At 40.7% G+C, this 26,758-nt stretch overlaps 11 non-coding genes across 11 annotated transcripts; all 11 read right to left on the bottom strand.

Annotated features, from left to right (window-relative positions):
* Nucleotides 1-98: 98 nt before the first annotated feature.
* On the bottom strand, nucleotides 99-171 carry trnar-ccg (transfer RNA arginine (anticodon CCG)). The gene has a single exon. It is a non-coding gene; the product is annotated as a tRNA-Trp (tRNA).
* A 2,452-nt stretch (nucleotides 172-2,623) lies between these two features.
* trnar-ccg (transfer RNA arginine (anticodon CCG)) lies at nucleotides 2,624-2,696 on the bottom strand. Its single transcript has one exon. It is a non-coding gene; the product is annotated as a tRNA-Arg (tRNA).
* A 2,452-nt stretch (nucleotides 2,697-5,148) lies between these two features.
* trnar-ccg (transfer RNA arginine (anticodon CCG)) lies at nucleotides 5,149-5,221 on the bottom strand. The gene has a single exon. It is a non-coding gene; the product is annotated as a tRNA-Arg (tRNA).
* Nucleotides 5,222-7,673: 2,452 nt separating this feature from the next.
* trnar-ccg (transfer RNA arginine (anticodon CCG)) lies at nucleotides 7,674-7,746 on the bottom strand. The gene has a single exon. It is a non-coding gene; the product is annotated as a tRNA-Arg (tRNA).
* Nucleotides 7,747-10,198: 2,452 nt separating this feature from the next.
* Nucleotides 10,199-10,271, bottom strand: trnar-ccg (transfer RNA arginine (anticodon CCG)). Its single transcript has one exon. It is a non-coding gene; the product is annotated as a tRNA-Arg (tRNA).
* A 2,456-nt stretch (nucleotides 10,272-12,727) lies between these two features.
* trnar-ccg (transfer RNA arginine (anticodon CCG)) lies at nucleotides 12,728-12,800 on the bottom strand. Its single transcript has one exon. It is a non-coding gene; the product is annotated as a tRNA-Arg (tRNA).
* Nucleotides 12,801-15,252: 2,452 nt separating this feature from the next.
* trnar-ccg (transfer RNA arginine (anticodon CCG)) lies at nucleotides 15,253-15,325 on the bottom strand. The gene has a single exon. It is a non-coding gene; the product is annotated as a tRNA-Arg (tRNA).
* Nucleotides 15,326-17,776: 2,451 nt separating this feature from the next.
* trnar-ccg (transfer RNA arginine (anticodon CCG)) lies at nucleotides 17,777-17,849 on the bottom strand. Its single transcript has one exon. It is a non-coding gene; the product is annotated as a tRNA-Arg (tRNA).
* Nucleotides 17,850-20,300: 2,451 nt separating this feature from the next.
* Nucleotides 20,301-20,373, bottom strand: trnar-ccg (transfer RNA arginine (anticodon CCG)). The gene has a single exon. It is a non-coding gene; the product is annotated as a tRNA-Arg (tRNA).
* A 2,452-nt stretch (nucleotides 20,374-22,825) lies between these two features.
* Nucleotides 22,826-22,898, bottom strand: trnar-ccg (transfer RNA arginine (anticodon CCG)). Its single transcript has one exon. It is a non-coding gene; the product is annotated as a tRNA-Arg (tRNA).
* Nucleotides 22,899-25,350: 2,452 nt separating this feature from the next.
* On the bottom strand, nucleotides 25,351-25,423 carry trnar-ccg (transfer RNA arginine (anticodon CCG)). Its single transcript has one exon. It is a non-coding gene; the product is annotated as a tRNA-Arg (tRNA).
* Nucleotides 25,424-26,758: the final 1,335 nt, after the last annotated feature.

Genomic DNA, 26,758 nt, shown 5'->3' with positions numbered 1-26,758 from the left:
GCAATTGGGAATTTAGTACTGATAGTGATTAAAGCTAACAAATTCATGCAAGCAGATCTTAGAAAGAACTTTTGATCTAATGCTCAGCTGCTTTCAACAGACCCAGGTGGGACTTGAACCCACAATCCCCAGCTCTGGAGGCTGATGCCTTATCCATTAGGCCACTGGATCACTTATTCGCTAGAGAAAAATACATCTTGGTGGGGCAAACATTTTTACAAAGTTTTGATGCATGCCAGCAAAGCCATTACACAACACAATTCAACATTAAATAATACATTCATTGCACTATAACTGTGACAAACGGTACCCACAAACAGTTAGGCCCTATACACAGCTTTCCCAACAGCAGAGCTTTCTTTTCAGCACCATGGAGTGAATCCTTACCACTGCTACACCTGGCTGGCTATCAGCAGAGCCTTGTCTGGCAGCGAAACAGTTCATTCAGCCTCATTTACTGCCTTTTTTAAAAACAAACTGCAGCTGATATGGCTGACTTGCTTAAACAAATGTGCTTTCTACTGACAATTGAGATGTACAATCTATGCTTGGGACAATAAAAGGCCACTCTAAAATATGCCCTTTTTCACACAACACAAAGCCACAGATGTCTCAAGTTTTGAAGGACAGTGCAACTAGAAGATTGTTTTGCTGACTGCAGGAATGTCCACCAGAGCTGTGGCCAGAGAATTGAATGTTCATTTCTCTACCATAAGCCACCTCCAATGTCGTTTTAGAGAATTTGGCAGTACTTCCAACCGGCCTCACATACGCACGCTATGTGTAAACACGCCATCCCAGGACCTCCACGTCCAGCTTCTTCACCTGCGGGACCGTGTGAGACCCACCAACCGGGCAGCTGATGAAACTGAGGAGTATTTCTGTCTGTAATAAAGACCTTTTGTAGGGAAAAACTCATTCTGGTTGGCTGGACCTTGACCAGGGCCAAAAGGTCTCTGTTCAAAAGTTGTGAACTATATAGTAATAGGGTGCCATATGGGGCACATCAAGTGTGTCTGAGGGTGTAGACATGAACTGTGATGGAGTTGTTCATAGATTGGGGTTGTGATATATAATGAAATGACCCACCAAGATAATACCTCATGCTGTTTTTTCCTTTGCTGTTAACAACAGCAGCTACTTATACTGTATGTCATTCTACACTGAGGCTTTCCAGCCAGTTGTGTTGAAAATACCTTATATACAGTCGTGGCTAAAAGTTTTGAGAATGACACAAATATTCATTTTCACAAAGTCTGCTGCCTCAGTTTGTATGATGGCAATTTGCATATACTCCAGAATGTTATGAAGAGTGATCAGATGAATTGCAATTAATTGCAAAGTCCCTCTTTGCCACGCAAATGAGCTGAATCCCCCAAAAACATTTCCACTGCATTTCAGCCCTGCCACAGAAGGACCAGCTGACATCATGTCAGTGATTCTCTCATTAACACAGGTGTGAGTGTTGATGAGGACAAGGCTGGAGATCACTCTGTCATGCTGATTGAGTTTGAATAACAGACTGGAAGCTTCAAAAGGAGGGTGGTTTTTGGAATCATTGTTCATCCTCTGTCAACTATTGTTGCCTGCTATTTGTGTCATTCTCAAAACTTTTGGCCATGACTGTACAGTATAAAGCAAGGGTGCAACTTTGCTTTTTGAAGTGGGGGGGGACATAACTATTATTATAATTTTTTTCCCCCAGTTGGATAAACACTCCAAACAGCCTACCCGACTGCTTGGAGGTGTCCGCATGGTCCTAAAGCACCCCGTAGCCTCGTTTTGTATCACATTCCAATGATAAAACTAAGGGGGACAAAAATGTAATTTCAGAATTTGGGGGGAGACATGTACTCATCTGGTTTAAAGAATCAATGTCTTTTGGGGTCTTTTGCATTTTATTATATTTTATATACAAGTCTACATCTTATTATTTATTTTTTTCCAGACAGAGGTCCTATTTCAATGTCTTCCTTCCCAAAGAGGGCAAAGACTCCAGCCTGCCCATGTTCTTCTGTTCCAAGTGGAGTGTTGGAAAAGTAGAGGACTACGCTTTCTCACTGGCCAGCCTCAAGAACAACAACAATGTACTAACAGCTAAGCTAAAAGAAAACAGCCACTAGCAGCAGGCTCCAAGTACACAAACCTATTCTACTGTTATCATACAAATATAAATCAACATTCAAATCAACATTTATTATAACGTGTAGTTTCACAATCATGTTTGTCACAATACATTTGACAAAAAAAGGAGTCATGACTCGCACACAGCACTGATTCTCTAGATCTATTGGAGTCATTGGAATACTTTGAAGATGTTTTTATTTATTTATGACTTATAAAACTTTGATTTACAACAGTTTTACGTGCTCTTAATTTGCTTAGACAATAAATAGCAGATTGTTTTGTGAAGTAGAGGGCTGGCAGTTTAGTCATGATCTGGAAGACGGGTCACAATTGTCACTTTTCTGGTCTCCTACTATTGACTAATGTCTCTTTCATTTGGAATTCACTATTTTCATCAGGCAATTGGGAATTTAGTACTGATAGTGATTAAAGCTAACAAATTCATGCAAGCAGATCTTAGAAAGAACTTTTGATCTAATGCTCAGCTGCTTTCAACAGACCCAGGTGGGACTTGAACCCACAATCCCCAGCTCCGGAGGCTGATGCCTTATCCATTAGGCCACTGGATCACTTATTCACTAGAGAAAAATACATCTTGGTGGGGCAAACATTTTTACAAAGTTTTGATGCATGCCAGCAAAGCCATTACACAACACAATTCAACATTAAATAATACATTCATTGCACTATAACTGTGACAAACGGTACCCACAAACAGTTAGGCCCTATACACAGCTTTCCCAACAGCAGAGCTTTCTTTTCAGCACCATGGAGTGAATCCTTACCACTGCTACACCTGGCTGGCTATCAGCAGAGCCTTGTCTGGCAGCGAAACAGTTCATTCAGCCTCATTTACTGCCTTTTTTAAAAACAAACTGCAGCTGATATGGCTGACTTGCTTAAACAAATGTGCTTTCTACTGACAATTGAGATGTACAATCTATGCTTGGGACAATAAAAGGCCACTCTAAAATATGCCCTTTTTCACACAACACAAAGCCACAGATGTCTCAAGTTTTGAAGGACAGTGCAACTAGAAGATTGTTTTGCTGACTGCAGGAATGTCCACCAGAGCTGTGGCCAGAGAATTGAATGTTCATTTCTCTACCATAAGCCACCTCCAATGTCGTTTTAGAGAATTTGGCAGTACTTCCAACCGGCCTCACATACGCACGCTATGTGTAAACACGCCATCCCAGGACCTCCACGTCCAGCTTCTTCACCTGCGGGACCGTGTGAGACCCACCAACCGGGCAGCTGATGAAACTGAGGAGTATTTCTGTCTGTAATAAAGACCTTTTGTAGGGAAAAACTCATTCTGATTGGCTGGACCTTGACCAGGGCCAAAAGGTCTCTGTTCAAAAGTTGTGAACTATATAGTAATAGGGTGCCATATGGGGCACATCAAGTGTGTCTGAGGGTGTAGACATGAACTGTGATGGAGTTGTTCATAGATTGGGGTTGTGATATATAATGAAATGACCCAACAAGATAATACCTCATGCTGTTTTTTCCTTTGCTGTTAACAACAGCAGCTACTTATACTGTATGTCATTCTACACTGAGGCTTTCCAGCCAATTGTGTTGAAAATACCTTATATACAGTCGTGGCTAAAAGTTTTGAGAATGACACAAATATTCATTTTCACAAAGTCTGCTGCCTCAGTTTGTATGATGGCAATTTGCATATACTCCAGAATGTTATGAAGAGTGATCAGATGAATTGCAATTAATTGCAAAGTCCCTCTTTGCCACGCAAATGAGCTTTATCCCCCAAAAACATTTCCACTGCATTTCAGCCCTGCCACAGAAGGACCAGCTGACATCATGTCAGTGATTCTCTCATTAACACAGGTGTGAGTGTTGATGAGGACAAGGCTGGAGATCACTCTGTCATGCTGATTGAGTTTGAATAACAGACTGGAAGCTTCAAAAGGAGGGTGGTTTTTGGAATCATTGTTCATCCTCTGTCAACTATTGTTGCCTGCTATTTGTGTCATTCTCAAAACTTTTGGCCATGACTGTACAGTATAAAGCAAGGGTGCAACTTTGTTTTTCGAAGTGGGGGGGGACATAACTATTATTATAATTTTTTCCCCCCAGTTGGATAAACACTCCAAACAGCCTACCCGACTGCTTGGAGGTGTCCGCATGGTCCTAAAGCACCCCGTAGCCTCGTTTTGTATCACATTCCAATGATAAAACTAAGGGGGACAAAAATGTAATTTCAGAATTTGGGGGGAGACATGTACTCATCTGGTTTAAAGAATCAATGTCTTTTGGGGTCTTTTGCATTTTATTATATTTTATATACAAGTCTACATCTTATTATTTATTTTTTTCCAGACAGAGGTCCTATTTCAATGTCTTCCTTCCCAAAGAGGGCAAAGACTCCAGCCTGCCCATGTTCTTCTGTTCCAAGTGGAGTGTTGGAAAAGTAGAGGACTACGCTTTCTCACTGGCCAGCCTCAAGAACAACAACAATGTACTAACAGCTAAGCTAAAAGAAAACAGCCACTAGCAGCAGGCTCCAAGTACACAAACCTATTCTACTGTTATCATACAAATATAAATCAACATTCAAATCAACATTTATTATAACGTGTAGTTTCACAATCATGTTTGTCACAATACATTTGACAAAAAAAGGAGTCATGACTCGCACACAGCACTGATTCTCTAGATCTATTGGAGTCATTGGAATACTTTGAAGATGTTTTTATTTATTTATGACTTATAAAACTTTGATTTACAACAGTTTTACGTGCTCTTAATTTGCTTAGACAATAAATAGCAGATTGTTTTGTGAAGTAGAGGGCTGGCAGTTTAGTCATGATCTGGAAGACAGGTCACAATTGTCACTTTTCTGGTCTCCTACTATTGACTAATGTCTCTTTCATTTGGAATTCACTATTTTCATCAGGCAATTGGGAATTTAGTACTGATAGTGATTAAAGCTAACAAATTCATGCAAGCAGATCTTAGAAAGAACTCTTGATTTAATGCTCAGCTGCTTTCAACAGACCCAGGTGGGACTTGAACCCACAATCCCCAGCTCCGGAGGCTGATGCCTTATCCATTAGGCCACTGGATCACTTATTCACTAGAGAAAAATACATCTTGGTGGGGCAAACATTTTTACAAAGTTTTGATGCATGCCAGCAAAGCCATTACACAACACAATTCAACATTAAATAATACATTCATTGCACTATAACTGTGACAAACGGTACCCACAAACAGTTAGGCCCTATACACACCTTTCCCAACAGCAGAGCTTTCTTTTCAGCACCATGGAGTGAATCCTTACCACTGCTACACCTGGCTGGCTATCAGCAGAGCCTTGTCTGGCAGCGAAACAGTTCATTCAGCCTCATTTACTGCCTTTTTTAAAAACAAACTGCAGCTGATATGGCTGACTTGCTTAAACAAATGTGCTTTCTACTGACAATTGAGATGTACAATCTATGCTTGGGACAATAAAAGGCCACTCTAAAATATGCCCTTTTTCACACAACACAAAGCCACAGATGTCTCAAGTTTTGAAGGACAGTGCAACTAGAAGATTGTTTTGCTGACTGCAGGAATGTCCACCAGAGCTGTGGCCAGAGAATTGAATGTTCATTTCTCTACCATAAGCCACCTCCAATGTCGTTTTAGAGAATTTGGCAGTACTTCCAACCGGCCTCACATACGCACGCTATGTGTAAACACGCCATCCCAGGACCTCCACGTCCAGCTTCTTCACCTGCGGGACCGTGTGAGACCCACCAACCGGGCAGCTGATGAAACTGAGGAGTATTTCTGTCTGTAATAAAGACCTTTTGTAGGGAAAAACTCATTCTGATTGGCTGGACCTTGACCAGGGCCAAAAGGTCTCTGTTCAAAAGTTGTGAACTATATAGTAATAGGGTGCCATATGGGGCACATCAAGTGTGTCTGAGGGTGTAGACATGAACTGTGATGGAGTTGTTCATAGATTGGGGTTGTGATATATAATGAAATGACCCACCAAGATAATACCTCATGCTGTTTTTTCCTTTGCTGTTAACAACAGCAGCTACTTATACTGTATGTCATTCTACACTGAGGCTTTCCAGCCAATTGTGTTGAAAATACCTTATATACAGTCGTGGCTAAAAGTTTTGAGAATGACACAAATATTCATTTTCACAAAGTCTGCTGCCTCAGTTTGTATGATGGCAATTTGCATATACTCCAGAATGTTATGAAGAGTGATCAGATGAATTGCAATAAATTGCAAAGTCCCTCTTTGCCACGCAAATGAGCTGAATCCCCCCAAAAACATTTCCACTGCATTTCAGCCCTGCCACAGAAGGACCAGCTGACATCATGTCAGTGATTCTCTCATTAACACAGGTGTGAGTGTTGATGAGGACAAGGCTGGAGATCACTCTGTCATGCTGATTGAGTTTGAATAACAGACTGGAAGCTTCAAAAGGAGGGTGGTTCTTGGAATCATTGTTCATCCTCTGTCAACTATTGTTGCCTGCTATTTGTGTCATTCTCAAAACTTTTGGCCATGACTGTACAGTATAAAGCAAGGGTGCAACTTTGTTTTTCGAAGTGGGGGGGACATAACTATTATTATAATTTTTCCCCCCCAGTTGGATAAACACTCCAAACAGCCTACCCGACTGCTTGGAGGTGTCCGCATGGTCCTAAAGCACCCCGTAGCCTCGTTTTGTATCACATTCCAATGATAAAACTAAGGGGGACAAAAATGTAATTTCAGAATTTGGGGGGAGACATGTACTCATCTGGTTTAAAGAATCAATGTCTTTTGGGGTCTTTTGCATTTTATTATATTTTATATACAAGTCTACATCTTATTATTTCTTTTTTTCCAGACAGAGGTCCTATTTCAATGTCTTCCTTCCCAAAGAGGGCAAAGACTCCAGCCTGCCCATGTTCTTCTGTTCCAAGTGGAGTGTTGGAAAAGTAGAGGACTACGCTTTCTCACTGGCCAGCCTCAAGAACAACAACAATGTACTAACAGCTAAGCTAAAAGAAAACAGCCACTAGCAGCAGGCTCCAAGTACACAAACCTATTCTACTGTTATCATACAAATATAAATCAACATTCAAATCAACATTTATTATAACGTGTAGTTTCACAATCATGTTTGTCACAATACATTTGACAAAAAAAGGAGTCATGACTCGCACACAGCACTGATTCTCTAGATCTATTGGAGTCATTGGAATACTTTGAAGATGTTTTTATTTATTTATGACTTATAAAACTTTGATTTACAACAGTTTTACGTGCTCTTAATTTGCTTAGACAATAAATAGCAGATTGTTTTGTGAAGTAGAGGGCTGGCAGTTTAGTCATGATCTGGAAGACAGGTCACAATTGTCACTTTTCTGGTCTCCTACTATTGACTAATGTCTCTTTCATTTGGAATTCACTATTTTCATCAGGCAATTGGGAATTTAGTACTGATAGTGATTAAAGCTAACAAATTCATGCAAGCAGATCTTAGAAAGAACTCTTGATTTAATGCTCAGCTGCTTTCAACAGACCCAGGTGGGACTTGAACCCACAATCCCCAGCTCCGGAGGCTGATGCCTTATCCATTAGGCCACTGGATCACTTATTCACTAGAGAAAAATACATCTTGGTGGGGCAAACATTTTTACAAAGTTTTGATGCATGCCAGCAAAGCCATTACACAACACAATTCAACATTAAATAATACATTCATTGCACTATAACTGTGACAAACGGTACCCACAAACAGTTAGGCCCTATACACACCTTTCCCAACAGCAGAGCTTTCTTTTCAGCACCATGGAGTGAATCCTTACCACTGCTACACCTGGCTGGCTATCAGCAGAGCCTTGTCTGGCAGCGAAACAGTTCATTCAGCCTCATTTACTGCCTTTTTTAAAAACAAACTGCAGCTGATATGGCTGACTTGCTTAAACAAATGTGCTTTCTACTGACAATTGAGATGTACAATCTATGCTTGGGACAATAAAAGGCCACTCTAAAATATGCCCTTTTTCACACAACACAAAGCCACAGATGTCTCAAGTTTTGAAGGACAGTGCAACTAGAAGATTGTTTTGCTGACTGCAGGAATGTCCACCAGAGCTGTGGCCAGAGAATTGAATGTTCATTTCTCTACCATAAGCCACCTCCAATGTCGTTTTAGAGAATTTGGCAGTACTTCCAACCGGCCTCACATACGCACGCTATGTGTAAACACGCCATCCCAGGACCTCCACGTCCAGCTTCTTCACCTGCGGGACCGTGTGAGACCCACCAACCGGGCAGCTGATGAAACTGAGGAGTATTTCTGTCTGTAATAAAGACCTTTTGTAGGGAAAAACTCATTCTGATTGGCTGGACCTTGACCAGGGCCAAAAGGTCTCTGTTCAAAAGTTGTGAACTATATAGTAATAGGGTGCCATATGGGGCACATCAAGTGTGTCTGAGGGTGTAGACATGAACTGTGATGGAGTTGTTCATAGATTGGGGTTGTGATATATAATGAAATGACCCACCAAGATAATACCTCATGCTGTTTTTTCCTTTGCTGTTAACAACAGCAGCTACTTATACTGTATGTCATTCTACACTGAGGCTTTCCAGCCAATTGTGTTGAAAATACCTTATATACAGTCGTGGCTAAAAGTTTTGAGAATGACACAAATATTCATTTTCACAAAGTCTGCTGCCTCAGTTTGTATGATGGCAATTTGCATATACTCCAGAATGTTATGAAGAGTGATCAGATGAATTGCAATAAATTGCAAAGTCCCTCTTTGCCACGCAAATGAGCTGAATCCCCCCAAAAACATTTCCACTGCATTTCAGCCCTGCCACAGAAGGACCAGCTGACATCATGTCAGTGATTCTCTCATTAACACAGGTGTGAGTGTTGATGAGGACAAGGCTGGAGATCACTCTGTCATGCTGATTGAGTTTGAATAACAGACTGGAAGCTTCAAAAGGAGGGTGGTTCTTGGAATCATTGTTCATCCTCTGTCAACTATTGTTGCCTGCTATTTGTGTCATTCTCAAAACTTTTGGCCATGACTGTACAGTATAAAGCAAGGGTGCAACTTTGTTTTTCGAAGTGGGGGGGACATAACTATTATTATAATTTTTCCCCCCCAGTTGGATAAACACTCCAAACAGCCTACCCGACTGCTTGGAGGTGTCCGCATGGTCCTAAAGCACCCCGTAGCCTCGTTTTGTATCACATTCCAATGATAAAACTAAGGGGGACAAAAATGTAATTTCAGAATTTGGGGGGAGACATGTACTCATCTGGTTTAAAGAATCAATGTCTTTTGGGGTCTTTTGCATTTTATTATATTTTATATACAAGTCTACATCTTATTATTTATTTTTTTCCAGACAGAGGTCCTATTTCAATGTCTTCCTTCCCAAAGAGGGCAAAGACTCCAGCCTGCCCATGTTCTTCTGTTCCAAGTGGAGTGTTGGAAAAGTAGAGGACTACGCTTTCTCACTGGCCAGCCTCAAGAACAACAACAATGTACTAACAGCTAAGCTAAAAGAAAACAGCCACTAGCAGCAGGCTCCAAGTACACAAACCTATTCTACTGTTATCATACAAATATAAATCAACATTCAAATCAACATTTATTATAACGTGTAGTTTCACAATCATGTTTGTCACAATACATTTGACAAAAAAAGGAGTCATGACTCGCACACAGCACTGATTCTCTAGATCTATTGGAGTCATTGGAATACTTTGAAGATGTTTTTATTTATTTATGACTTATAAAACTTTGATTTACAACAGTTTTACGTGCTCTTAATTTGCTTAGACAATAAATAGCAGATTGTTTTGTGAAGTAGAGGGCTGGCAGTTTAGTCATGATCTGGAAGACAGGTCACAATTGTCACTTTTCTGGTCTCCTACTATTGACTAATGTCTCTTTCATTTGGAATTCACTATTTTCATCAGGCAATTGGGAATTTAGTACTGATAGTGATTAAAGCTAACAAATTCATGCAAGCAGATCTTAGAAAGAACTCTTGATTTAATGCTCAGCTGCTTTCAACAGACCCAGGTGGGACTTGAACCCACAATCCCCAGCTCCGGAGGCTGATGCCTTATCCATTAGGCCACTGGATCACTTATTCACTAGAGAAAAATACATCTTGGTGGGGCAAACATTTTTACAAAGTTTTGATGCATGCCAGCAAAGCCATTACACAACACAATTCAACATTAAATAATACATTCATTGCACTATAACTGTGACAAACGGTACCCACAAACAGTTAGGCCCTATACACACCTTTCCCAACAGCAGAGCTTTCTTTTCAGCACCATGGAGTGAATCCTTACCACTGCTACACCTGGCTGGCTATCAGCAGAGCCTTGTCTGGCAGCGAAACAGTTCATTCAGCCTCATTTACTGCCTTTTTTAAAAACAAACTGCAGCTGATATGGCTGACTTGCTTAAACAAATGTGCTTTCTACTGACAATTGAGATGTACAATCTATGCTTGGGACAATAAAAGGCCACTCTAAAATATGCCCTTTTTCACACAACACAAAGCCACAGATGTCTCAAGTTTTGAAGGACAGTGCAACTAGAAGATTGTTTTGCTGACTGCAGGAATGTCCACCAGAGCTGTGGCCAGAGAATTGAATGTTCATTTCTCTACCATAAGCCACCTCCAATGTCGTTTTAGAGAATTTGGCAGTACTTCCAACCGGCCTCACATACGCACGCTATGTGTAAACACGCCATCCCAGGACCTCCACGTCCAGCTTCTTCACCTGCGGGACCGTGTGAGACCCACCAACCGGGCAGCTGATGAAACTGAGGAGTATTTCTGTCTGTAATAAAGACCTTTTGTAGGGAAAAACTCATTCTGATTGGCTGGACCTTGACCAGGGCCAAAAGGTCTCTGTTCAAAAGTTGTGAACTATATAGTAATAGGGTGCCATATGGGGCACATCAAGTGTGTCTGAGGGTGTAGACATGAACTGTGATGGAGTTGTTCATAGATTGGGGTTGTGATATATAATGAAATGACCCACCAAGATAATACCTCATGCTGTTTTTTCCTTTGCTGTTAACAACAGCAGCTACTTATACTGTATGTCATTCTACACTGAGGCTTTCCAGCCAATTGTGTTGAAAATACCTTATATACAGTCGTGGCTAAAAGTTTTGAGAATGACACAAATATTCATTTTCACAAAGTCTGCTGCCTCAGTTTGTATGATGGCAATTTGCATATACTCCAGAATGTTATGAAGAGTGATCAGATGAATTGCAATAAATTGCAAAGTCCCTCTTTGCCACGCAAATGAGCTGAATCCCCCCAAAAACATTTCCACTGCATTTCAGCCCTGCCACAGAAGGACCAGCTGACATCATGTCAGTGATTCTCTCATTAACACAGGTGTGAGTGTTGATGAGGACAAGGCTGGAGATCACTCTGTCATGCTGATTGAGTTTGAATAACAGACTGGAAGCTTCAAAAGGAGGGTGGTTCTTGGAATCATTGTTCATCCTCTGTCAACTATTGTTGCCTGCTATTTGTGTCATTCTCAAAACTTTTGGCCATGACTGTACAGTATAAAGCAAGGGTGCAACTTTGTTTTTCGAAGTGGGGGGGACATAACTATTATTATAATTTTTTTCCCCCAGTTGGATAAACACTCCAAACAGCCTACCCGACTGCTTGGAGGTGTCCGCATGGTCCTAAAGCACCCCGTAGCCTCGTTTTGTATCACATTCCAATGATAAAACTAAGGGGGACAAAAATGTAATTTCAGAATTTGGGGGGAGACATGTACTCATCTGGTTTAAAGAATCAATGTCTTTTGGGGTCTTTTGCATTTTATTATATTTTATATACAAGTCTACATCTTATTATTTATTTTTTTTCCAGACAGAGGTCCTATTTCAATGTCTTCCTTCCCAAAGAGGGCAAAGACTCCAGCCTGCCCATGTTCTTCTGTTCCAAGTGGAGTGTTGGAAAAGTAGAGGACTACGCTTTCTCACTGGCCAGCCTCAAGAACAACAACAATGTACTAACAGCTAAGCTAAAAGAAAACAGCCACTAGCAGCAGGCTCCAAGTACACAAACCTATTCTACTGTTATCATCATACAAATATAAATCAACATTCAAATCAACATTTATTATAACGTGTAGTTTCACAATCATGTTTGTCACAATACATTTGACAAAAAAAGGAGTCATGACTCGCACACAGCACTGATTCTCTAGATCTATTGGAGTCATTGGAATACTTTGAAGATGTTTTTATTTATTTATGACTTATAAAACTTTGATTTACAACAGTTTTACGTGCTCTTAATTTGCTTAGACAATAAATAGCAGATTGTTTTGTGAAGTAGAGGGCTGGCAGTTTAGTCATGATCTGGAAGACGGGTCACAATTGTCACTTTTCTGGTCTCCTACTATTGACTAATGTCTCTTTCATTTGGAATTCACTATTTTCATCAGGCAATTGGGAATTTAGTACTGATAGTGATTAAAGCTAACAAATTCATGCAAGCAGATCTTAGAAAGAACTTTTGATCTAATGCTCAGCTGCTTTCAACAGACCCAGGTGGGACTTGAACCCACAATCCCCAGCTCCGGAGGCTGATGCCTTATCCATTAGGCCACTGGATCACTTATTCACTAGAGAAAAATACATCTTGGTGGGGCAAACATTTTTACAAAGTTTTGATGCATGCCAGCAAAGCCATTACACAACACAATTCAACATTAAATAATACATTCATTGCACTATAACTGTGACAAACGGTACCCACAAACAGTTAGGCCCTATACACAGCTTTCCCAACAGCAGAGCTTTCTTTTCAGCACCATGGAGTGAATCCTTACCACTGCTACACCTGGCTGGCTATCAGCAGAGCCTTGTCTGGCAGCGAAACAGTTCATTCAGCCTCATTTACTGCCTTTTTTAAAAACAAACTGCAGCTGATATGGCTGACTTGCTTAAACAAATGTGCTTTCTACTGACAATTGAGATGTACAATCTATGCTTGGGACAATAAAAGGCCACTCTAAAATATGCCCTTTTTCACACAACACAAAGCCACAGATGTCTCAAGTTTTGAAGGACAGTGCAACTAGAAGATTGTTTTGCTGACTGCAGGAATGTCCACCAGAGCTGTGGCCAGAGAATTGAATGTTCATTTCTCTACCATAAGCCACCTCCAATGTCGTTTTAGAGAATTTGGCAGTACTTCCAACCGGCCTCACATACGCACGCTATGTGTAAACACGCCATCCCAGGACCTCCACGTCCAGCTTCTTCACCTGCGGGACCGTGTGAGACCCACCAACCGGGCAGCTGATGAAACTGAGGAGTATTTCTGTCTGTAATAAAGACCTTTTGTAGGGAAAAACTCATTCTGATTGGCTGGACCTTGACCAGGGCCAAAAGGTCTCTGTTCAAAAGTTGTGAACTATATAGTAATAGGGTGCCATATGGGGCACATCAAGTGTGTCTGAGGGTGTAGACATGAACTGTGATGGAGTTGTTCATAGATTGGGGTTGTGATATATAATGAAATGACCCACCAAGATAATACCTCATGCTGTTTTTTCCTTTGCTGTTAACAACAGCAGCTACTTATACTGTATGTCATTCTACACTGAGGCTTTCCAGCCAATTGTGTTGAAAATACCTTATATACAGTCGTGGCTAAAAGTTTTGAGAATGACACAAATATTCATTTTCACAAAGTCTGCTGCCTCAGTTTGTATGATGGCAATTTGCATATACTCCAGAATGTTATGAAGAGTGATCAGATGAATTGCAATTAATTGCAAAGTCCCTCTTTGCCACGCAAATGAGCTGAATCCCCCCAAAAACATTTCCACTGCATTTCAGCCCTGCCACAGAAGGACCAGCTGACATCATGTCAGTGATTCTCTCATTAACACAGGTGTGAGTGTTGATGAGGACAAGGCTGGAGATCACTCTGTCATGCTGATTGAGTTTGAATAACAGACTGGAAGCTTCAAAAGGAGGGTGGTTTTTGGAATCATTGTTCATCCTCTGTCAACTATTGTTGCCTGCTATTTGTGTCATTCTCAAAACTTTTGGCCATGACTGTACAGTATAAAGCAAGGGTGCAACTTTGTTTTTCGAAGTGGGGGGGACATAACTATTATTATAATTTTTTTCCCCCAGTTGGATAAACACTCCAAACAGCCTACCCGACTGCTTGGAGGTGTCCGCATGGTCCTAAAGCACCCCGTAGCCTCGTTTTGTATCACATTCCAATGATAAAACTAAGGGGGACAAAAATGTAATTTCAGAATTTGGGGGGAGACATGTACTCATCTGGTTTAAAGAATCAATGTCTTTTGGGGTCTTTTGCATTTTATTATATTTTATATACAAGTCTACATCTTATTATTTATTTTTTTCCAGACAGAGGTCCTATTTCAATGTCATCCTTCCCAAAGAGGGCAAAGACTCCAGCCTGCCCATGTTCTTCTGTTCCAAGTGGAGTGTTGGAAAAGTAGAGGACTACGCTTTCTCACTGGCCAGCCTCAAGAACAACAACAATGTACTAACAGCTAAGCTAAAAGAAAACAGCCACTAGCAGCAGGCTCCAAGTACACAAACCTATTCTACTGTTATCATACAAATATAAATCAACATTCAAATCAACATTTATTATAACGTGTAGTTTCACAATCATGTTTGTCACAATACATTTGACAAAAAAAGGAGTCATGACTCGCACACAGCACTGATTCTCTAGATCTATTGGAGTCATTGGAATACTTTGAAGATGTTTTTATTTATTTATGACTTATAAAACTTTGATTTACAACAGTTTTACGTGCTCTTAATTTGCTTAGACAATAAATAGCAGATTGTTTTGTGAAGTAGAGGGCTGGCAGTTTAGTCATGATCTGGAAGACGGGTCACAATTGTCACTTTTCTGGTCTCCTACTATTGACTAATGTCTCTTTCATTTGGAATTCACTATTTTCATCAGGCAATTGGGAATTTAGTACTGATAGTGATTAAAGCTAACAAATTCATGCAAGCAGATCTTAGAAAGAACTTTTGATCTAATGCTCAGCTGCTTTCAACAGACCCAGGTGGGACTTGAACCCACAATCCCCAGCTCCGGAGGCTGATGCCTTATCCATTAGGCCACTGGATCACTTATTCGCTAGAGAAAAATACATCTTGGTGGGGCAAACATTTTTACAAAGTTTTGATGCATGCCAGCAAAGCCATTACACAACACAATTCAACATTAAATAATACATTCATTGCACTATAACTGTGACAAACGGTACCCACAAACAGTTAGGCCCTATACACAGCTTTCCCAACAGCAGAGCTTTCTTTTCAGCACCATGGAGTGAATCCTTACCACTGCTACACCTGGCTGGCTATCAGCAGAGCCTTGTCTGGCAGCGAAACAGTTCATTCAGCCTCATTTACTGCCTTTTTTAAAAACAAACTGCAGCTGATATGGCTGACTTGCTTAAACAAATGTGCTTTCTACTGACAATTGAGATGTACAATCTATGCTTGGGACAATAAAAGGCCACTCTAAAATATGCCCTTTTTCACACAACACAAAGCCACAGATGACTCAAGTTTTGAAGGACAGTGCAACTAGAAGATTGTTTTGCTGACTGCAGGAATGTCCACCAGAGCTGTGGCCAGAGAATTGAATGTTCATTTCTCTACCATAAGCCACCTCCAATGTCGTTTTAGAGAATTTGGCAGTACTTCCAACCGGCCTCACATACGCACGCTATGTGTAAACACGCCATCCCAGGACCTCCACGTCCAGCTTCTTCACCTGCGGGACCGTGTGAGACCCACCAACCGGGCAGCTGATGAAACTGAGGAGTATTTCTGTCTGTAATAAAGACCTTTTGTAGGGAAAAACTCATTCTGATTGGCTGGACCTTGACCAGGGCCAAAAGGTCTCTGTTCAAAAGTTGTGAACTATATAGTAATAGGGTGCCATATGGGGCACATCAAGTGTGTCTGAGGGTGTAGACATGAACTGTGATGGAGTTGTTCATAGATTGGGGTTGTGATATATAATGAAATGACCCAACAAGATAATACCTCATGCTGTTTTTTCCTTTGCTGTTAACAACAGCAGCTACTTATACTGTATGTCATTCTACACTGAGGCTTTCCAGCCAATTGTGTTGAAAATACCTTATATACAGTCGTGGCTAAAAGTTTTGAGAATGACACAAATATTCATTTTCACAAAGTCTGCTGCCTCAGTTTGTATGATGGCAATTTGCATATACTCCAGAATGTTATGAAGAGTGATCAGATGAATTGCAATTAATTGCAAAGTCCCTCTTTGCCACGCAAATGAGCTGAATCCCCCAAAAACATTTCCACTGCATTTCAGCCCTGCCACAGAAGGACCAGCTGACATCATGTCAGTGATTCTCTCATTAACACAGGTGTGAGTGTTGATGAGGACAAGGCTGGAGATCACTCTGTCATGCTGATTGAGTTTGAATGACAGACTGGAAGCTTCAAAAGGAGGGTGGTTTTTGGAATCATTGTTCATCCTCTGTCAACTATTGTTGCCTGCTATTTGTGTCATTCTCAAAACTTTTGGCCATGACTGTACAGTATAAAGCAAGGGTGCAACTTTGTTTTTCGAAGTGGGGGGGACATAACTATTATTATAATTTTTTTCCCCCAGTTGGATAAACACTCCAAACAGCCTACCCGACTGCTTGGAGGTGTCCGCATGGTCCTAAAGCACCCCGTAGCCTCGTTTTGTATCACATTCCAATGATAAAACTAAGGGGGACAAAAATGTAATTTCAGAATTTGGGGGGAGACATGTACTCATCTGGTTTAAAGAATCAATGTCTTTTGGGGTCTTTTGCATTTTATTATATTTTATATACAAGTCTACATCTTATTATTTATTTTTTTCCAGACAGAGGTCCTATTTCAATGTCATCCTTCCCAAAGAGGGCAAAGACTCCAGCCTGCCCATGTTCTTCTGTTCCAAGTGGAGTGTTGGAAAAGTAGAGGACTACGCTTTCTCACTGGCCAGCCTCAAGAACAACAACAATGTACTAACAGCTAAGCTAAAAGAAAACAGCCACTAGCAGCAGGCTCCAAGTACACAAACCTATTCTACTGTTATCATACAAATATAAATCAACATTCAAATCAACATTTATTATAACGTGTAGTTTCACAATCATGTTTGTCACAATACATTTGACAAAAAAAGGAGTCATGACTCGCACACAGCACTGATTCTCTAGATCTATTGGAGTCATTGGAATACTTTGAAGATGTTTTTATTTATTTATGACTTATAAAACTTTGATTTACAACAGTTTTACGTGCTCTTAATTTGCTTAGACAATAAATAGCAGATTGTTTTGTGAAGTAGAGGGCTGGCAGTTTAGTCATGATCTGGAAGACGGGTCACAATTGTCACTTTTCTGGTCTCCTACTATTGACTAATGTCTCTTTCATTTGGAATTCACTATTTTCATCAGGCAATTGGGAATTTAGTACTGATAGTGATTAAAGCTAACAAATTCATGCAAGCAGATCTTAGAAAGAACTTTTGATCTAATGCTCAGCTGCTTTCAACAGACCCAGGTGGGACTTGAACCCACAATCCCCAGCTCCGGAGGCTGATGCCTTATCCATTAGGCCACTGGATCACTTATTCGCTCGAGAAAAATACATCTTGGTGGGGCAAACATTTTTACAAAGTTTTGATGCATGCCAGCAAAGCCATTACACAACACAATTCAACATTAAATAATACATTCATTGCACTATAACTGTGACAAACGGTACCCACAAACAGTTAGGCCCTATACACAGCTTTCCCAACAGCAGAGCTTTCTTTTCAGCACCATGGAGTGAATCCTTACCACTGCTACACCTGGCTGGCTATCAGCAGAGCCTTGTCTGGCAGCGAAACAGTTCATTCAGCCTCATTTACTGCCTTTTTTAAAAACAAACTGCAGCTGATATGGCTGACTTGCTTAAACAAATGTGCTTTCTACTGACAATTGAGATGTACAATCTATGCTTGGGACAATAAAAGGCCACTCTAAAATATGCCCTTTTTCACACAACACAAAGCCACAGATGACTCAAGTTTTGAAGGACAGTGCAACTAGAAGATTGTTTTGCTGACTGCAGGAATGTCCACCAGAGCTGTGGCCAGAGAATTGAATGTTCATTTCTCTACCATAAGCCACCTCCAATGTCGTTTTAGAGAATTTGGCAGTACTTCCAACCGGCCTCACATACGCACGCTATGTGTAAACACGCCATCCCAGGACCTCCACGTCCAGCTTCTTCACCTGCGGGACCGTGTGAGACCCACCAACCGGGCAGCTGATGAAACTGAGGAGTATTTCTGTCTGTAATAAAGACCTTTTGTAGGGAAAAACTCATTCTGATTGGCTGGACCTTGACCAGGGCCAAAAGGTCTCTGTTCAAAAGTTGTGAACTATATAGTAATAGGGTGCCATATGGGGCACATCAAGTGTGTCTGAGGGTGTAGACATGAACTGTGATGGAGTTGTTCATAGATTGGGGTTGTGATATATAATGAAATGACCCAACAAGATAATACCTCATGCTGTTTTTTCCTTTGCTGTTAACAACAGCAGCTACTTATACTGTATGTCATTCTACACTGAGGCTTTCCAGCCAATTGTGTTGAAAATACCTTATATACAGTCGTGGCTAAAAGTTTTGAGAATGACACAAATATTCATTTTCACAAAGTCTGCTGCCTCAGTTTGTATGATGGCAATTTGCATATACTCCAGAATGTTATGAAGAGTGATCAGATGAATTGCAATTAATTGCAAAGTCCCTCTTTGCCACGCAAATGAGCTGAATCCCCCAAAAACATTTCCACTGCATTTCAGCCCTGCCACAGAAGGACCAGCTGACATCATGTCAGTGATTCTCTCATTAACACAGGTGTGAGTGTTGATGAGGACAAGGCTGGAGATCACTCTGTCATGCTGATTGAGTTTGAATGACAGACTGGAAGCTTCAAAAGGAGGGTGGTTTTTGGAATCATTGTTCATCCTCTGTCAACTATTGTTGCCTGCTATTTGTGTCATTCTCAAAACTTTTGGCCATGACTGTACAGTATAAAGCAAGGGTGCAACTTTGTTTTTCGAAGTGGGGGGGACATAACTATTATTATAATTTTTTTCCCCCAGTTGGATAAACACTCCAAACAGCCTACCCGACTGCTTGGAGGTGTCCGCATGGTCCTAAAGCACCCCGTAGCCTCGTTTTGTATCACATTCCAATGATAAAACTAAGGGGGACAAAAATGTAATTTCAGAATTTGGGGGGAGACATGTACTCATCTGGTTTAAAGAATCAATGTCTTTTGGGGTCTTTTGCATTTTATTATATTTTATATACAAGTCTACATCTTATTATTTATTTTTTTCCAGACAGAGGTCCTATTTCAATGTCATCCTTCCCAAAGAGGGCAAAGACTCCAGCCTGCCCATGTTCTTCTGTTCCAAGTGGAGTGTTGGAAAAGTAGAGGACTACGCTTTCTCACTGGCCAGCCTCAAGAACAACAACAATGTACTAACAGCTAAGCTAAAAGAAAACAGCCACTAGCAGCAGGCTCCAAGTACACAAACCTATTCTACTGTTATCATACAAATATAAATCAACATTCAAATCAACATTTATTATAACGTGTAGTTTCACAATCATGTTTGTCACAATACATTTGACAAAAAAAGGAGTCATGACTCGCACACAGCACTGATTCTCTAGATCTATTGGAGTCATTGGAATACTTTGAAGATGTTTTTATTTATTTATGACTTATAAAACTTTGATTTACAACAGTTTTACGTGCTCTTAATTTGCTTAGACAATAAATAGCAGATTGTTTTGTGAAGTAGAGGGCTGGCAGTTTAGTCATGATCTGGAAGACGGGTCACAATTGTCACTTTTCTGGTCTCCTACTATTGACTAATGTCTCTTTCATTTGGAATTCACTATTTTCATCAGGCAATTGGGAATTTAGTACTGATAGTGATTAAAGCTAACAAATTCATGCAAGCAGATCTTAGAAAGAACTTTTGATCTAATGCTCAGCTGCTTTCAACAGACCCAGGTGGGACTTGAACCCACAATCCCCAGCTCCGGAGGCTGATGCCTTATCCATTAGGCCACTGGATCACTTATTCGCTCGAGAAAAATACATCTTGGTGGGGCAAACATTTTTACAAAGTTTTGATGCATGCCAGCAAAGCCATTACACAACACAATTCAACATTAAATAATACATTCATTGCACTATAACTGTGACAAACGGTACCCACAAACAGTTAGGCCCTATACACAGCTTTCCCAACAGCAGAGCTTTCTTTTCAGCACCATGGAGTGAATCCTTACCACTGCTACACCTGGCTGGCTATCAGCAGAGCCTTGTCTGGCAGCGAAACAGTTCATTCAGCCTCATTTACTGCCTTTTTTAAAAACAAACTGCAGCTGATATGGCTGACTTGCTTAAACAAATGTGCTTTCTACTGACAATTGAGATGTACAATCTATGCTTGGGACAATAAAAGGCCACTCTAAAATATGCCCTTTTTCACACAACACAAAGCCACAGATGACTCAAGTTTTGAAGGACAGTGCAACTAGAAGATTGTTTTGCTGACTGCAGGAATGTCCACCAGAGCTGTGGCCAGAGAATTGAATGTTCATTTCTCTACCATAAGCCACCTCCAATGTCGTTTTAGAGAATTTGGCAGTACTTCCAACCGGCCTCACATACGCACGCTATGTGTAAACACGCCATCCCAGGACCTCCACGTCCAGCTTCTTCACCTGCGGGACCGTGTGAGACCCACCAACCGGGCAGCTGATGAAACTGAGGAGTATTTCTGTCTGTAATAAAGACCTTTTGTAGGGAAAAACTCATTCTGATTGGCTGGACCTTGACCAGGGCCAAAAGGTCTCTGTTCATATGTTGTGAACTATATAGTAATAGGGTGCCATATGGGGCACATCAAGTGTGTCTGAGGGTGTAGACATGAACTGTGATGGAGTTGTTCATAGATTGGGGTTGTGATATATAATGAAATGACCCAACAAGATAATACCTCATGCTGTTTTTTCCTTTGCTGTTAACAACAGCAGCTACTTATACTGTATGTCATTCTACACTGAGGCTTTCCAGCCAATTGTGTTGAAAATACCTTATATACAGTCGTGGCTAAAAGTTTTGAGAATGACACAAATATTCATTTTCACAAAGTCTGCTGCCTCAGTTTGTATGATGGCAATTTGCATATACTCCAGAATGTTATGAAGAGTGATCAGATGAATTGCAATTAATTGCAAAGTCCCTCTTTGCCATGCAAATGAGCTGAATCCCCCCAAAAACATTTCCACTGCATTTCAGCCCTGCCACAGAAGGACCAGCTGACATCATGTCAGTGATTCTCTCATTAACACAGGTGTGAGTGTTGATGAGGACAAGGCTGGAGATCACTCTGTCATGCTGATTGAGTTTGAATAACAGACTGGAAGCTTCAAAAGGAGGGTGGTTCTTGGAATCATTGTTCATCCTCTGTCAACTATTGTTGCCTGCTATTTGTGTCATTCTCAAAACTTTTGGCCATGACTGTACAGTATAAAGCAAGGGTGCAACTTTGTTTTTCGAAGTGGGGGGGACATAACTATTATTATAATTTTTTTCCCCCAGTTGGATAAACACTCCAAACAGCCTACCCGACTGCTTGGAGGTGTCCGCATGGTCCTAAAGCACCCCGTAGCCTCGTTTTGTATCACATTCCAATGATAAAACTAAGGGGGACAAAAATGTAATTTCAGAATTTGGGGGGAGACATGTACTCATCTGGTTTAAAGAATCAATGTCTTTTGGGGTCTTTTGCATTTTATTATATTTTATATACAAGTCTACATCTTATTATTTATTTTTTTCCAGACAGAGGTCCTATTTCAATGTCTTCCTTCCCAAAGAGGGCAAAGACTCCAGCCTGCCCATGTTCTTCTGTTCCAAGTGGAGTGTTGGAAAAGTAGAGGACTACGCTTTCTCACTGGCCAGCCTCAAGAACAACAACAATGTACTAACAGCTAAGCTAAAAGAAAACAGCCACTAGCAGCAGGCTCCAAGTACACAAACCTATTCTACTGTTATCATACAAATATAAATCAACATTCAAATCAACATTTATTATAACGTGTAGTTTCACAATCATGTTTGTCACAATACATTTGACAAAAAAAGGAGTCATGACTCGCACACAGCACTGATTCTCTAGATCTATTGGAGTCATTGGAATACTTTGAAGATGTTTTTATTTATTTATGACTTATAAAACTTTGATTTACAACAGTTTTACGTGCTCTTAATTTGCTTAGACAATAAATAGCAGATTGTTTTGTGAAGTAGAGGGCTGGCAGTTTAGTCATGATCTGGAAGACGGGTCACAATTGTCACTTTTCTGGTCTCCTACTATTGACTAATGTCTCTTTCATTTGGAATTCACTATTTTCATCAGGCAATTGGGAATTTAGTACTGATAGTGATTAAAGCTAACAAATTCATGCAAGCAGATCTTAGAAAGAACTTTTGATCTAATGCTCAGCTGCTTTCAACAGACCCAGGTGGGACTTGAACCCACAATCCCCAGCTCCGGAGGCTGATGCCTTATCCATTAGGCCACTGGATCACTTATTCACTAGAGAAAAATACATCTTGGTGGGGCAAACATTTTTACAAAGTTTTGATGCATGCCAGCAAAGCCATTACACAACACAATTCAACATTAAATAATACATTCATTGCACTATAACTGTGACAAACGGTACCCACAAACAGTTAGGCCCTATACACAGCTTTCCCAACAGCAGAGCTTTCTTTTCAGCACCATGGAGTGAATCCTTACCACTGCTACACCTGGCTGGCTATCAGCAGAGCCTTGTCTGGCAGCGAAACAGTTCATTCAGCCTCATTTACTGCCTTTTTTAAAAACAAACTGCAGCTGATATGGCTGACTTGCTTAAACAAATGTGCTTTCTACTGACAATTGAGATGTACAATCTATGCTTGGGACAATAAAAGGCCACTCTAAAATATGCCCTTTTTCACACAACACAAAGCCACAGATGTCTCAAGTTTTGAAGGACAGTGCAACTAGAAGATTGTTTTGCTGACTGCAGGAATGTCCACCAGAGCTGTGGCCAGAGAATTGAATGTTCATTTCTCTACCATAAGCCACCTCCAATGTCGTTTTAGAGAATTTGGCAGTACTTCCAACCGGCCTCACATACGCACGCTATGTGTAAACACGCCATCCCAGGACCTCCACGTCCAGCTTCTTCACCTGCGGGACCGTGTGAGACCCACCAACCGGGCAGCTGATGAAACTGAGGAGTATTTCTGTCTGTAATAAAGACCTTTTGTAGGGAAAAACTCATTCTGATTGGCTGGACCTTGACCAGGGCCAAAAGGTCTCTGTTCAAAGGTTGTGAACTATATAGTAATAGGGTGCCATATGGGGCACATCAAGTGTGTCTGAGGGTGTAGACATGAACTGTGATGGAGTTGTTCATAGATTGGGGTTGTGATATATAATGAAATGACCCAACAAGATAATACCTCATGCTGTTTTTTCCTTTGCTGTTAACAACAGCAGCTACTTATACTGTATGTCATTCTACACTGAGGCTTTCCAGCCAATTGTGTTGAAAATACCTTATATACAGTCGTGGCTAAAAGTTTTGAGAATGACACAAATATTCATTTTCACAAAGTCTGCTGCCTCAGTTTGTATGATGGCAATTTGCATATACTCCAGAATGTTATGAAGAGTGATCAGATGAATTGCAATTAATTGCAAAGTCCCTCTTTGCCATGCAAATGAGCTGAATCCCCCCAAAAACATTTCCACTGCATTTCAGCCCTGCCACAGAAGGACCAGCTGACATCATGTCAGTGATTCTCTCATTAACACAGGTGTGAGTGTTGATGAGGACAAGGCTGGAGATCACTCTGTCATGCTGATTGAGTTTGAATAACAGACTGGAAGCTTCAAAAGGAGGGTGGTTCTTGGAATCATTGTTCATCCTCTGTCAACTATTGTTGCCTGCTATTTGTGTCATTCTCAAAACTTTTGGCCATGACTGTACAGTATAAAGCAAGGGTGCAACTTTGTTTTTCGAAGTGGGGGGGACATAACTATTATTATAATTTTTTTCCCCCAGTTGGATAAACACTCCAAACAGCCTACCCGACTGCTTGGAGGTGTCCGCATGGTCCTAAAGCACCCCGTAGCCTCGTTTTGTATCACATTCCAATGATAAAACTAAGGGGGACAAAAATGTAATTTCAGAATTTGGGGGGAGACATGTACTCATCTGGTTTAAAGAATCAATGTCTTTTGGGGTCTTTTGCATTTTATTATATTTTATATACAAGTCTACATCTTATTATTTCTTTTTTTCCAGACAGAGGTCCTATTTCAATGTCTTCCTTCCCAAAGAGGGCAAAGACTCCAGCCTGCCCATGTTCTTCTGTTCCAAGTGGAGTGTTGGAAAAGTAGAGGACTACGCTTTCTCACTGGCCAGCCTCAAGAACAACAACAATGTACTAACAGCTAAGCTAAAAGAAAACAGCCACTAGCAGCAGGCTCCAAGTACACAAACCTATTCTACTGTTATCATACAAATATAAATCAACATTCAAATCAACATTTATTATAACGTGTAGTTTCACAATCATGTTTGTCACAATACATTTGACAAAAAAAGGAGTCATGACTCGCACACAGCACTGATTCTCTAGATCTATTGGAGTCATTGGAATACTTTGAAGATGTTTTTATTTATTTATGACTTATAAAACTTTGATTTACAACAGTTTTACGTGCTCTTAATTTGCTTAGACAATAAATAGCAGATTGTTTTGTGAAGTAGAGGGCTGGCAGTTTAGTCATGATCTGGAAGACGGGTCACAATTGTCACTTTTCTGGTCTCCTACTATTGACTAATGTCTCTTTCATTTGGAATTCACTATTTTCATCAGGCAATTGGGAATTTAGTACTGATAGTGATTAAAGCTAACAAATTCATGCAAGCAGATCTTAGAAAGAACTTTTGATCTAATGCTCAGCTGCTTTCAACAGACCCAGGTGGGACTTGAACCCACAATCCCCAGCTCCGGAGGCTGATGCCTTATCCATTAGGCCACTGGATCACTTATTCACTAGAGAAAAATACATCTTGGTGGGGCAAACATTTTTACAAAGTTTTGATGCATGCCAGCAAAGCCATTACACAACACAATTCAACATTAAATAATACATTCATTGCACTATAACTGTGACAAACGGTACCCACAAACAGTTAGGCCCTATACACAGCTTTCCCAACAGCAGAGCTTTCTTTTCAGCACCATGGAGTGAATCCTTACCACTGCTACACCTGGCTGGCTATCAGCAGAGCCTTGTCTGGCAGCGAAACAGTTCATTCAGCCTCATTTACTGCCTTTTTTAAAAACAAACTGCAGCTGATATGGCTGACTTGCTTAAACAAATGTGCTTTCTACTGACAATTGAGATGTACAATCTATGCTTGGGACAATAAAAGGCCACTCTAAAATATGCCCTTTTTCACACAACACAAAGCCACAGATGTCTCAAGTTTTGAAGGACAGTGCAGATTGTTTTGCTGACTGCAGGAATGTCCACCAGAGCTGTGGCCAGAGAATTGAATGTTCATTTCTCTACCATAAGCCACCTCCAATGTCGTTTTAGAGAATTTGGCAGTACTTCCAACCGGCCTCACATACGCACGCTATGTGTAAACACGCCATCCCAGGACCTCCACGTCCAGCTTCTTCACCTGCGGGACCGTGTGAGACCCACCAACCGGGCAGCTGATGAAACTGAGGAGTATTTCTGTCTGTAATAAAGACCTTTTGTAGGGAAAAACTCATTCTGATTGGCTGGACCTTGACCAGGGCCAAAAGGTCTCTGTTCAAAGGTTGTGAACTATATAGTAATAGGGTGCCATATGGGGCACATCAAGTGTGTCTGAGGGTGTAGACATGAACTGTGATGGAGTTGTTCATAGATTGGGGTTGTGATATATAATGAAATGACCCAACAAGATAATACCTCATGCTGTTTTTTCCTTTGCTGTTAACAACAGCAGCTACTTATACTGTATGTCATTCTACACTGAGGCTTTCCAGCCAATTGTGTTGAAAATACCTTATATACAGTCGTGGCTAAAAGTTTTGAGAATGACACAAATATTCATTTTCACAAAGTCTGCTGCCTCAGTTTGTATGATGGCAATTTGCATATACTCCAGAATGTTATGAAGAGTGATCAGATGAATTGCAATTAATTGCAAAGTCCCTCTTTGCCATGCAAATGAGCTGAATCCCCCCAAAAACATTTCCACTGCATTTCAGCCCTGCCACAGAAGGACCAGCTGACATCATGTCAGTGATTCTCTCATTAACACAGGTGTGAGTGTTGATGAGGACAAGGCTGGAGATCACTCTGTCATGCTGATTGAGTTT

The sequence above is a fragment of the Salmo salar genome, chromosome 19 (assembly GCF_965601325.2).
Source record: "Salmo salar chromosome 19, fSalSal1, whole genome shotgun sequence".
Lineage (NCBI taxonomy): Eukaryota > Metazoa > Chordata > Actinopteri > Salmoniformes > Salmonidae > Salmo > Salmo salar.
Note: the sequence above shows the minus strand (reverse complement) of the source record. Positions and strands in the feature narration are given on the sequence as shown.